The 12176-nt window shown below is 40.9% G+C and overlaps 1 protein-coding gene across 16 annotated transcripts in view; it reads left to right on the top strand.

Moving 5' to 3' along the window:
• The first annotated feature begins 1593 nt into the window (after positions 1-1593).
• Positions 1594-12176, top strand: part of CYSLTR2 (cysteinyl leukotriene receptor 2) — a 33976-nt gene continuing 23393 nt past the window's right edge. For 11 of the 16 annotated variants that reach the window (XM_036228583.1, XM_036228579.1, XM_016165220.2 and 8 more), the window contains exons 1-2: positions 1743-2078; positions 4629-4708. The gene's annotated coding sequence lies outside the window, so the exon portion shown is untranslated. Of the gene's footprint in view, positions 2079-4628; positions 4709-5911; positions 9879-12176 lie in introns of those variants that run through there. The other 5 variants (XM_036228584.1, XM_036228581.1, XM_036228577.1 and 2 more) reach the window with 3 other exon arrangements.

Below are 12176 nucleotides of genomic sequence, written 5' to 3'. Positions count from 1 at the left end.
TTTTTTTCAAGATTATTTTGACTATTCAGGGGTCCCTTTAGATTCCATATGAATTGTAGGATATATCTTTCTATTTCTGAAAGATAATCATTGGCATTTTGATGGGGATCATTTGAATCTGTAGATTGTTTTAGGTAGTTTTGCTATCTTAATAATATCTTGCAGTTCTTGAACATGAGATGTCTTCTCATTTATTGATGTCTTTTTTATTTCAGCAATATTTTGTAGTTTTCAGTGTACAAGTCTTTCATCTCTTTAGTTAATTCCTAAGTATTTTGTTCTTTTTTATTCTATTGTAATCGGAATTATTTACTTAATTTCTATTTTGGATTGTTCATTGTTAGTGTATAGAAATACAATGGATTTTTATCTGTTGATTTTATATTTTGCAACTTTGCTGAATTTATTTATTAGTTCAAACAGGTTATTTTATGGAATCTTTAGGGTTTTCTACATTTAAGAGCATATTATCTGAAAACAGATAATTCTACTTCTTTCTTTTTGATTTGTATGCCTTTTATTTCTTGCCTAATGTTACTATCTTGGAAATGATGAGGATTTTAATGGGGGTGACAGAGGTGAGAAATGATTGGATTCGGGACATATTTTGCAGGTAGAACAGAAGGAATTGGTTTGATTAGATGTTGATTATGGGAGAAAAAGAGGAGTTAAAAATGACTTCTAGGTTTATAGATGGATTTATTGGCTAAACCATTGTGGTGTCATTTGATTTGATGGTGTAGGTAAAAGAATGTGTACTTGGGAGGGGAAGAAAAAATTCTGTTTTGGCCATATTAAATTTGGCCATGGATGTGGATAATGTAGATACAAGCAAGAGAATATAGTGGAAAAAGGTAAAAAGACAGACTTTTGGGGCAAGCTCACATTTAGAAAATGTATGGAAGAAGAGACAAAGAGGAAATAACTCAAGGGGTAGAAAAAGAACCAGGAAAGTCAGAGAAATGAGGAGAAAATTTCAAGAAAGTAGGATTGGTGAACAGTATAAAACTTGAGGAAGGAAGATGAAGACTGAGAAAGCAGCTTTTACATGAGCAGTAATGTGGTCATTGTGAAGAGGAATTTTCATTCAAAAGGCTAATGGGTTCTCTGTTCTGCTTATGTAAATATGCTTGCTGCATGGGCTGTGCTTGAAATTGACTAAAGACTCACCTTCCCTTTTGTTTGATCTGTCTAAGCAACAAATATAACTGTTTGTACCCCCTAGTAACTCCCACGCTTTGTAACACTTTGTAACTGCTAGTAACCCATAGCAACTCCTGTCCTTTGTAACACGATGTACCTACCTGCAACCGCAGCAACTCCCGCCCCTTAGTAATGGTCTGAGGACAAATTAACCAATCACCTAGTGCCAAAAGGGTCTATATAAGGAGTGTTGCAACTGAGCTCTGTGCCCAGATCTTCAGAGCACCAGCTCCTCTGGGACCACCAGCATAATAAACCTGAGTTCTCCAACTTTCCAAGTGCTGCTTGATTTCTCACTGGTCTAATTTTGGATCTTTTCTGCAACAATTGGTTACCATTGACAGAGCATTTTCAGCCAAATGGATAAGGCCTCTGCCTGAGTGCAAATAAGTTGAAAAAGCAAGTGAGAGATGGGAAATGCTCTAAACAGATTTAAAGTGCTATACACTTAAAGCTAAAGTGTTGATGTTATTGTTGTCATGGAAACAAAAAAACAGTTAAGAGAACTAAAAGCCACTTAAAATTCCTGACTCTAGCCCATCACGTCTCCTCGATCTGTTATGAAAGATGCTGATAAAAATAGTCATTAGAGAGTCTGGGCTAATCGGGTATCTTCCCATTAGGTGTAGTTCCTAACTGGAAATCTTTCCCTTTGAGAAGGAAGCCGCAGCAACACCCATACCAAGTTATATAAAGCACAGATGGCCCACTGACTAAAAAGTTCCTTATTCTCTTGCTATTGGCTGATGCAGTTCATAAAACGATTTGCTGTTTCACTTTTCTTTTAAATGAGCAAGCTGAATTATGTGGAGGAGGAAGACAGGAGAGAGGTAGAAGAGACAGAAGCCAAGCAGCTGAAAGAAAGAAACCTTCAGGTGAGCATTTTTATCTTTGCTTTGTTAATTCATTGTTGAAAATTATGCCTTGCTAATCATTTCATACATAGAAGAATGATTTTTGAATGGTAAATTATTTTTCTTTTACTATAATTTTTTTCTACCATATACATAGCAGTTTAAAAAAATATTAGGAAAGTACAAAAAAGTAGAAGGAAGCAAAAACCACAGCTAAAATAGCCTCTATTTAATGTTTCAGAGATATTTTTTCTATTCTTTGTTGTATGTCTATACATAATTTTAGTTTGATTTTCATACTTGTGTTCATATAGTATGGATATATTTATATTTATATTTTTCTATTAGGGCACAAAGTTTTTTCACATGGTTATAAACTCTTCATAATTGAAATTTAAAATTGTTGTATAGTAATACATGGAGGAGATTTACTACACTTTACTATGCCTTCATTTTTGGTCATATAACATCTTTCTTGGTTTTCACAGACTGGATCATTTTATTACATAAGATGTATTCTTTCCGTTCAGGGTCTTTCTTTGGGAGGGAGAGGAGTTTAAATTTAGCATGTAGATTTCATTTGTTTTACTCAGAGGAACAATGAAAGGGAAAGAGTGTGTGAGAGCATATGCTTATAATATGTTTATTACTCCTTTGAGATCTTGATCAGTGGTTCTCGATTCTAGCTGCACATTCGACCTGATCTTGAGGAGATTAGAAAATTAGAAAAACGGAATCTTCACTTTTAAAGATAAACCAGTCAGTCATCTGTAGCAGTTTTTTGCTTTTCTTTTTTCCAAAAATTTCCCAGGTGGTTCTAATAGGTGGCCAACATAATAATAGCTGATCTAAGTAATTTGAAAAATTTTCCTGTCTCTGACACACACCAGTGAGTAATAAATATTAAGGGAAAGAGAGATACGATTTCAGACAAGCCACCCAAATGTCTTTTTCAGAAATGTAAGAGTAATTTGTGGGAAATATATAAGATTTTTAGAAATTTCTATCATCCACCTCAACTACATAAACTCTTGAGATGATATTCTACTTGAGAGTTTCAATTTTACAAATGCTTTAAAGCAGTGGCGCCCAACCTTTTTGGCACCAGAGACCAGTACTCCTAAGAGACTCTAATGCCTGATGATCTGAGGTGGAGCTGAGGCAGTGTTGCTAGTGCAGGGAAGCGGCTGCAAATATAGATGAAGCTTCACTGGCTTGCCCACTGCTCACCTGCTGTAGTGTGGCCTGGTTCTTAACAGGACATGGACTGATATCAGTCCACATCCCCGGGGGTTGGGAACTCCTGCCTTAAAGAAATGTATTTGTTTCCCGTGCATTAGTAGTTAAAAGTTTGAGGCATCAAAGCTTCAGAATGTTCTGAATATATCAAAATTAGGCCTAACATCTGTTAATATTCTGCCTCCCTACCCACCTGGGGTCTTATGGGGTGCCCCCATCATCTAAGTAACACTTGTTCTGAAAGAAAGATTCTGTACTTTTGCAATGTACTTATTGCTATGTGTCAGGATCACTTTGAGCATTTTTAGAATCTCATGTGTATTTCAGGCTCAAAGACTCCTCCTGCTTTTCTAGTTCATTTTACACACCAGACATCTGAGGCATGCTAGTCCTCCAAAGCTAAGCGTGGAAGATAATTGGCTTGTGTGATTATCCAGTGAGCTCTGGTTAATGCAGCAGCCAAGGTGGATAATGCAGAGAAAGGCAAGCATTTGCTGAGTTGCTCAGCTTTGCTATAGGGCCTTATCAAATCCTTGTCAGAGCCCCCAGCACTGTCTCTATGCTTTTCTCAGGGTGCTGACCACTGCCTTCTTTGCATTGGAGTTACTTATGTGAGGGTCTCATCCTTGTACTGGACTAAAATGCTTGAGGATAGAGTCCTCACAGAAAACCTAGCACATGGCATAAGTTAAGACTAAATCAAAATGTAAAGGATAGCATAAGAAATATAGTCCATGATTTGGTAATAACTATATACAGTGCCAGGTAAACACTAGACTAATTGGGGGATTACTTTGTAAATTATATAAATGTCTAACCACTATGCTGTATACCTGAAGTTGAAATAATACTGAATACCAACTTTAATTGAAAAATATAAACTAATAAGAAAGGATAAATGGGAAGATGTAAATAAATTAATTCACAATGAATTACATCTATAGTGTTTCAAGGAGAGGTTTCAAAAATAGGGGAAACAGATCTGAAGAAGAACAATAAAGAAGAGAGAGGAAGGAAGGGGAGAGGAGAGGAGCTTATTTTCTTTGGAAATTTAAAGATTACCTAAGCTGGGTGAATTGAAAGGAATCTAGTCAGTGATTATTAACTCTAATGTACATTATAAAAATAACATTTTTTTATCATAAAGAAAACTTTCCCATATAAGTATTATTGTTTTGTGAGGCTGTAGAGACAGCATTTTATCTTGTTTGCACCTATTGTACAGAAAACACGATTGTATATAGAGTACTTGGAGGCATCACAGATTCCTTAAGGTAAGTTGATTTCTTTTATTTTGAGTCTTACCTTAAGAATAATGTGGTTCTCTTACAGATTCTCTGAGAGGTTTGAAGGCGGTTCCTTTCGTTAGCTGTAGCGGATACAGATCCCTACCAGGAGCTTGTTGGCACAGAGTAAGACAATTTGCAACTCTCAGACATATAGTGTTAACTTCCTACAATGTTTAAAATAGAGCACCATTTGGGTCCCTTTCGTGACAGCTCCCTAGCACCCATGTTTTCCTGTCCCTAGACCTTAGATTTGAATTTCAGAGACAGAAACTTTGTGAGGAAAAATGCATTAACATCATTTTGTTGCAAAAGACCATTAAGAATTTCCACCCCCACCCCCACCCTCAAAGATATTTACTGTGATACATAAGTGAATGGGTTGGATAATAGTTTAATTATTTCACCTATCAGTCATTTATTTGAGTATGTTTTTGTGCTACATGTTGTGCTAGGACCTGGGGACACAGCAGTGGTCAAGTGAGACTCCATTCTTGCTGTCAGAGGGCGAACAGACAGGTGGGTGGGGATAGACAGGAGCTAGTTGCTGTTCCATGGAGTTGGTGTGAGGACAGAAAGCCCATGAGGCTGCCAGAGCAGGTGGAGCAGCAGCTAGCCAAAACTGGAGGGGTCAGAGAAGGCTTTTTCTAGAAGGAGTGATACCTAGAAAGAAACCTGAGGTCGAGTAAGAGATAGCCAGGTAAGGAGCTGGAGCCTAGAGTGAATAGGCAAGAGAAAGCTAAATATGTTTAGGGCACTGAAGTAAGTTTCATGAGGCTGGAGTTTACTGAGGGAAGATGTGGGGAGAGAAGATGCTAGATGACATGATCCAAATTGTGAAAAGCCTGGAGTTGAACTTTATTCTGAGCTGATGATAGATTTTAAGCAGAAGTGTAACATGGCCAGAAATATCATTTTGGAATGATCACTCTGGCCACTGTGTGGAGAATGAATGAAAATAGCAAGAGTAGAAGCTGGAGTCACTCGAGAGATTGTGTCCTCCATCTCTCAGGTTAGAGACGACATTCATACTTGAACGGCCCTGAGCTGAGCCATGTGACAGAAAGAGGTGCTGGTGGAGACAAGTTGGTAATGAGACCAGGTCATCCTCAGAGGAGACACTGAGCAGCAGGATGGTCTGAGAGAGGAGGAATGCTAACAATTTGCTCTTATTCCTGGCCCTCTCTTCTTAGGTTCAGATGCCCACTGCCCCCAGGCTACTGACAACTACCTAGGGCATTTCCCACAGCAATTCCCCTTGTTTTCAAATTTTCCAGACATATGAAAACATTCTCTCCTTATAGGTTTGTTTCTTCCTACCTTATACAGGTATTACATACTTCCCATTCTAAAAAGTTCTTGGATGTTCCTTACCTTGGCAACATACAGGGTTGCAACAGGAATGATAATGCATTGGATACATAAGATGTGCCAGGCTCAATGCAGCTGTGTAGGAGGGTTTTGCCTGTGTTGCCTCTTTTGGTCCTCTATAACTCTGAGAGGGTGAGTACTTGCTGATGCTCACACAGCTGGCAAGGTGTAGAGACAGGATTTGGATCCTGTTGGGATTTACTCCCTAAGTGTTTCCATGTTATCAGAATGCCTCTATATCATTCCAGGAAGTGTATGATGTTTAACAAGCTACCTTTGTAAATAATTCTTTTGCTCTAAGAAGTGAGTTTAATGGCGAAATATGAAATCCTAGGTAGGAGGGAAGAGAAAGAGAGGAAGTTTTAATTTGAATAAATGGGCTTTGGGAAAGCCTCTGAGTCATGTCATTTAGTTACTTTGATTGTGGACAAGGAGCATCCTTATGCTGACACAATCTCTAGGAGATTATTGGAATGAGTTAGGCAATGGCCTCTGAGATAGAAGTTGTTGATCTTATGTCTTTATTCTTCTATCTTTGGAATTGGAAGGCTTGGGAATCAGAGACTCAAATGCAGAATGATCCTGCACCTTTACTTAGATCAGAAATTGGGTTAATAATAGATACTTTCAGTCTTCCTTAATACAATGATGAAGGGCACTGGAAAAATGACAAAAAAAGTCGAGATAGTTTTATAAAATTAAGTTCATAATCAGCATCATAGGTTCATATGTTCTATTAACAAGGACGAGGTGAGAAAAATGATGAGAGCCAGAGAAAAGACAGGGTGCTTGAAAAAATGAAGTCATAACTTCTAGGTCCTCAGAGCTCTCCTTACATGGTAAAAGTTCTCTTTGTGTTGAATGTGCATTTGTTTGTTTATTGTGGTGGCTGAGTATTAATGGTTAGAATGAATATGGAAGGAAAACTAGCTTTTGGAGAATATTAGAGAATGAAACAAGGGGATTTAGCAAATACAGAGGTTGGAAGAGGATGTCAGCAATAATACCATGCATCTTTTTCTTGGAGGCAAAGAGAGGCAACCTTATGTGCCTGGATGCCAACAGTCTGCTAGGATTCTGCTTCTGTTACATCCTTGGGGATAAGTTGTCCTCTAGGAGCATTTGTTCCTCCAAATAACACAAGAAAAAACGAAATTGTGAAATGACTCCAATTTTCAGGGGTGTTTGCAGAGGGAAATTCTCAAGGAAAAAAGCTTCAAAGGAGAATGTGCAAACTGACCAATCAAGCAAACAGAGGGAGAAATCTTATCAGGGAAGGATAAAAATAAGACAACTATTGCTAAACCATCAGCCCAACACAGGTACTTAAAGGATCTGATATTTTGGTCACACCTGAACTTTCCAAATTGTCAGTTTCTACCCATGTAGATCTTTGCTGTAACAGTGGCTCTGGCAACATACATCTTCCGGAGGCACTGTCTGGTGGTGGATGTCATTTTACCACACATTCTGTGGTCTGAGCAAAGTTCTCCTTTTAGTGGAAGAAGGCCACAGCTGATGCATGTGGCATATCCAGGCCTACCTCCAAATTGGGCAATAGTTCAAGAAGGCCCATTAGCATAGTCTAGGCAAAGAAGACTCACTTAGTTCCCATCTTCTCAGGAGTCAGGGAAAGTGCTGGAAGCAGAAGGTGGCAGACCCAAGCTGAAGGGCACATATGGATTGGCGGCAGGGAGAAATTGTTGAAAGACTGCCAGCCTAATTACAATGATTTCAAGAAAATGCTCTAATTAGAAAACTTAGTAACAGAGGGCATGTCTGGTCATGAAAACTAACATAGAAATAAGTTCACAGAATTCAGAAGTTATTTTGGGGATTTCTGAACTTCCTCTGAACATTCTGGAATTTAGTCAACAGGCAAGTCAGGGAAACCAACCAATCATAAACATCCCTCTTCCTACTGGTGGATTCCTGAGGCATCTGAGGAGAGATGGTGAAGAGGGGCTACAAAGTTTGCTTATAAAAGATTAGTTCATTACAAAGGAGAACCTGCTCAGTGCACTTGGTCCCCCACAGGGATTCTCTGCCTGTTGTTATGATTGCTTGTTAAAGCCTTCCTGCCTTTGCTGCAAGATCTCACACAGGTCTACCCCTGAGGGAAAAGAAACCAGTTCCAAGGCTGTTCTTTAGGGGCTTCAGGTTACTCTAGGACCTTGTGGTAATCCTGTGAGCAACACATTGAATTTTTTGTCTGCTGAGCTCCAGGGAGAGTCAGGCACTATTTGGGTGGGATGTGAGAGGAGGGCCCTATGAGCTTTGCAACATCTAAATGTGGAGTCCTAATCAGAGGACGAAAATGAGACAATAAAACTCTGCACAGACCCTGAAAGGGAAATGTCACTCATCCTGTAGGGTGATTTATCAGGCCCCAGCACTCTAGGTAAGAAGTCCCTCTGGGCCCCAGCACTGTCAACGAGAACCTCTGTAATACAGAGAAAGCAGATTGAAGAATTTCCTCCTCAGGGAACTTCGGGAGCCAGAAATATTATTGAATGCCTACTCATTAAGGGATCTCCAAGTTTCCCTTTCATCAATGGGCCCAAGGTGCTGACTTCACAGTTATGAGACACGGGGAAGTAAATAATATTCTGAAGACAAAGCATCATTAGCTTGGCAGTGTGTGAAGTGACTTGCACATTTGGGCACTTCGAGGAAATTTGGGGGAGATGGGGTGGAGGAGGGATTGGAGTAGCAGAATGATCCAAGGTGCTGACTCCATGAACTGGGTGCTGAGTGGTTGCTCCCCTTCCCCCACTTATTCTGGAAGCCAGGGAGACCAGCCCAGTTCCTTATTCAAAAGATATCGTGATCTAAATTATTTTAATATGTATTTCTGTTTAATCTCCAAGAACTTAATTTACCTTAGTTCTTTGAAAAAATCCTGAAAGCCTAAGACTGTTCCCAGGAGGCCAGGAAGGTCTACAAAGCTCTATGTTTCTACCATGACATTTGGGGCTAGTTCCAACTACGAGCTAAACTAGTAATCTTGGATTTCAAGAACTAGGCATTCATGATACTTCCTTGTTTTGGGAGGCAAAATAGTTTAGCAGTCTGAGGCCTCAAAAATTTTGAGGAACAAACATGTAGAATCTTCTAATCCAGAGGGTTGTATTCTCCCTGCCGACTTTGGGGAGCTAAGTCGGTGAGCCTTTGCAATAACAGCACCTACCTAATATACACATTTTTTCTGGTCCCAGCCCTGACCTCAGTGCCATGCCTATGTCTTCTCACTCAATCTTCACAACAAGCTGTGAAGTAGGGAGTATTATTACTATTATTTCCAATTTACTGATAAGAAACTGAGGCACAGGGAGATAAAGTCACCAGCCCAAGGTGAAGAGCTTGTGAATGCAGCGACCAAGACTCGGATCCAGAGTTTGCACTCCTATCTGCTGCACTTCTACTGCTTTCCTGCTTCACTGTCATGCCTTTCACTATTTTTAATCATGAAATCATCTCTCGGCTCTTGCTTTTATATTTTTGCTAATGCCTGAGATCCTTTTCACATAATCATTTATCTAAGCCCAATTTTTAGGTTTAATCATAGCAGTTCACATTGGTGAGTGTTCGCCTATGTGAGATGCATTCATTAAGCCATTTACAGATAAAGAAACTGAGGTCCAGAGAAGATAAATCACTTGCCCAAGATCCCCAAGTTTGGGGCAGATTTGGCCCTATGACCTTATGCCAACTCTTTTGTGGGATCTTTTCTATGAACCTTAAAAATAATGTTCTATTTGCCATTCTACAGTATGCACTAACTCTGGTTGTTGAAATCCAAGTTATGTTCTAAAGTTGTTAGATAGAGTGACATCAGAAACATGGTGGAGTGAGAGATGCCTCCAGATATTTCCTCTTGAAACAACAATAAGCTAAACATCTAAAACTCAACAAAAAATACCCAACCTGCACACAAGCACATCTGAGCAAGGGATCTGCTCATAAGAGCTACCACAGGTCAGAATTCCGGGAGTTGAGTAATAAACTGGGAGAAACAAAGAAGTTGTCTCTAGCAGTCGGAGCTCCCTGCAGGAGGAGGTGGAGGAGAGAAGGTGAGGTGGGTTCCCTGAATGACCCTGCCTGAGAGAGCTGTGAGCTCCATGCATTGGCAATGCCCAGTGATCAGGGCAGAAAGCAGATAATTGGGGATGGCAGAGAAGCAACAGTTGGTTATTACCAGTTGCAGATGCAAAATGTGAGGCTGAGCCACAGCCCCCATCTCCCAACCCAGAGATCCCCTTCCCCCATATCCTCCAAGACCGAACACAGCGGAGCCCCAGGGAATCTGAGCAAACCCGACTGAAACTGTTGCTAACACTGACAGGGACTGAGACTGAAGGTAGCGAGAGGGATTAAATATTTGTAAGAAAAAATGGCATTATTAGAACTTTATATAAAGCAAGGATCAAAGAGGCTTAGATGCCACCTACTGAAAACATCTATAAAATGACCAATTTAGAGTACCTAAGGCTATTCGAAGATTGAGTTAATATACAAAAAGAGCTGTGCTACCACAGAGTAAATGCAATATAGGTTGACTGTTGCTCCTTGTTGAATGCATAAGCATCTGTGACTTGGTGAAAGTGGAGGTGGAGGTGGGGTTGGCTGATAGTGGAAGTGTCCTTTCCTAGAACCCTTAGGGAGGTTTGGCCAAGGCTAGGGTGCTTAAAGTGAGGGACAGTGAGGGTGGCTGTTGAGATCAGAGAAGAGCCCTGATGTCAGTTTGCCAAAAGGATTTTCAATGTGGGAGTTAGAAGGCCCAGAGACAGTGGCCAAATAGAGGACTCAGAACATCACCTAGTAGCAATCAGGGAGGCTGCCAATGTGACATTTCTACTAGTTCTTCCAGCGAGGTGCTGACAGGTTTAGTGCAGCTGCTCTCTCCCTCAAGACTGCTGTTCATGAAATCCTATCACTAATGCCTTGCCAAGATGATGTAGACTTCACCAACCTTGATTTTCCAGAAGATTAACTGTTCTTCAGTGGTTTGCTGCAATGTCACGGCAGCTGGTTGTCTAATTGCATATTGCTTGCTGCTCTTAGATATGTCTGTGTCAGTGTGTCTGAGTGCCTCAGTTCCAGGTTATGAGGGCAGGTCACAGGCTCACATCTGAGAACTGAAGGTGAGCACATTGGTGGCCACGCTCACAGTCCCAGTCAGTGCTGACGGTGGGGGAGCACCTGTGATCTTGCTGCCTATAGACTGACATCCCCATGAGTTCTGCCTTCCTTCCTGGTTGCTCAAGGACTCCCTGTTCCCATCTTTTTTGGATGACCTCTTGTATATGGTCGTACTTGCTGTATTTCATGCTCTGCCTATGATAAGGGACTTTCCTCCTGCATCTGTAACTGACAGTGTCCCTGAAGGTTTGCTACACCTCATGCTGCCTTTATCATTGCAATTCACAAGCCCTTTTGGTCTTAAGACGGGAGAATGATGGTCTTCGTGGTCAAAAACTTTAAGAACTTGATTACTTTCAAGTCTATTTATGCTAATTCAGACCCTTCCCTTGTCCCGGCCCGCGGGACAGTCAACAGGGACCCCTAAGACAAAGCGGGGAGGGGAGGGAGACAAGACGACGCAAAGAATGGAGACAAGACAGGCTTTCTGATCAAGTCTCGTTTATTAAGGCTCGCTGCAGGCTTATATAGGGCGTGATCGGGTGATGTTGCGTTAGCGGCGCTGATTGGCCAGAGGCAGTCAGGAGATACTGTGTAACACAAAGGGGCCGGGCGAAAAGACCCGCGAAAAGTCCCTTTGGCGGGAAGCGAGGCAGATACATCCGGGAGGCTTACGTGGCCTTGGCGGGAAGCCCTGCTGAGCAGCCATTTTCGGCCTAGCAGCCATCTTAGTCAAAACAGCCCCCGACATTCCCTGGCCTCTTAGATATAAGCTTTCCTTAAGACTCTATCAGAATCCTGGCACCAAAGTCAGTCTCTTTAAGACTAAAGAATTTCTGTATGGCCATAGGTACACGTTTCTGTCCTTTTCAAAAAATCCATTTGTAATGGAACATTTCCATGAAAATTCCTTTGGCTGGTCACATACCAGTCCTAGTTCCCTTGCCTTGTCTCCTATCCCCCAGGCTCTGTGTGTTAACCCTAGTTTCAATGTTCTGTACATCGAGAGATGACACATATTTGTGGTAGCTAATCTAACTCCATGTTTGCTTCATGAACTTTGCGCATGCTGCCTGTACAA

The sequence above is a fragment of the Rousettus aegyptiacus genome, unplaced genomic scaffold (genome assembly GCF_014176215.1).
Source record: "Rousettus aegyptiacus isolate mRouAeg1 unplaced genomic scaffold, mRouAeg1.p scaffold_m13_p_11, whole genome shotgun sequence".
Taxonomy (NCBI): domain Eukaryota; kingdom Metazoa; phylum Chordata; class Mammalia; order Chiroptera; family Pteropodidae; genus Rousettus; species Rousettus aegyptiacus.
The sequence above is the reverse complement of the archived record's forward strand: the minus strand, read 5'-3'. Positions and strand labels throughout refer to the sequence as shown.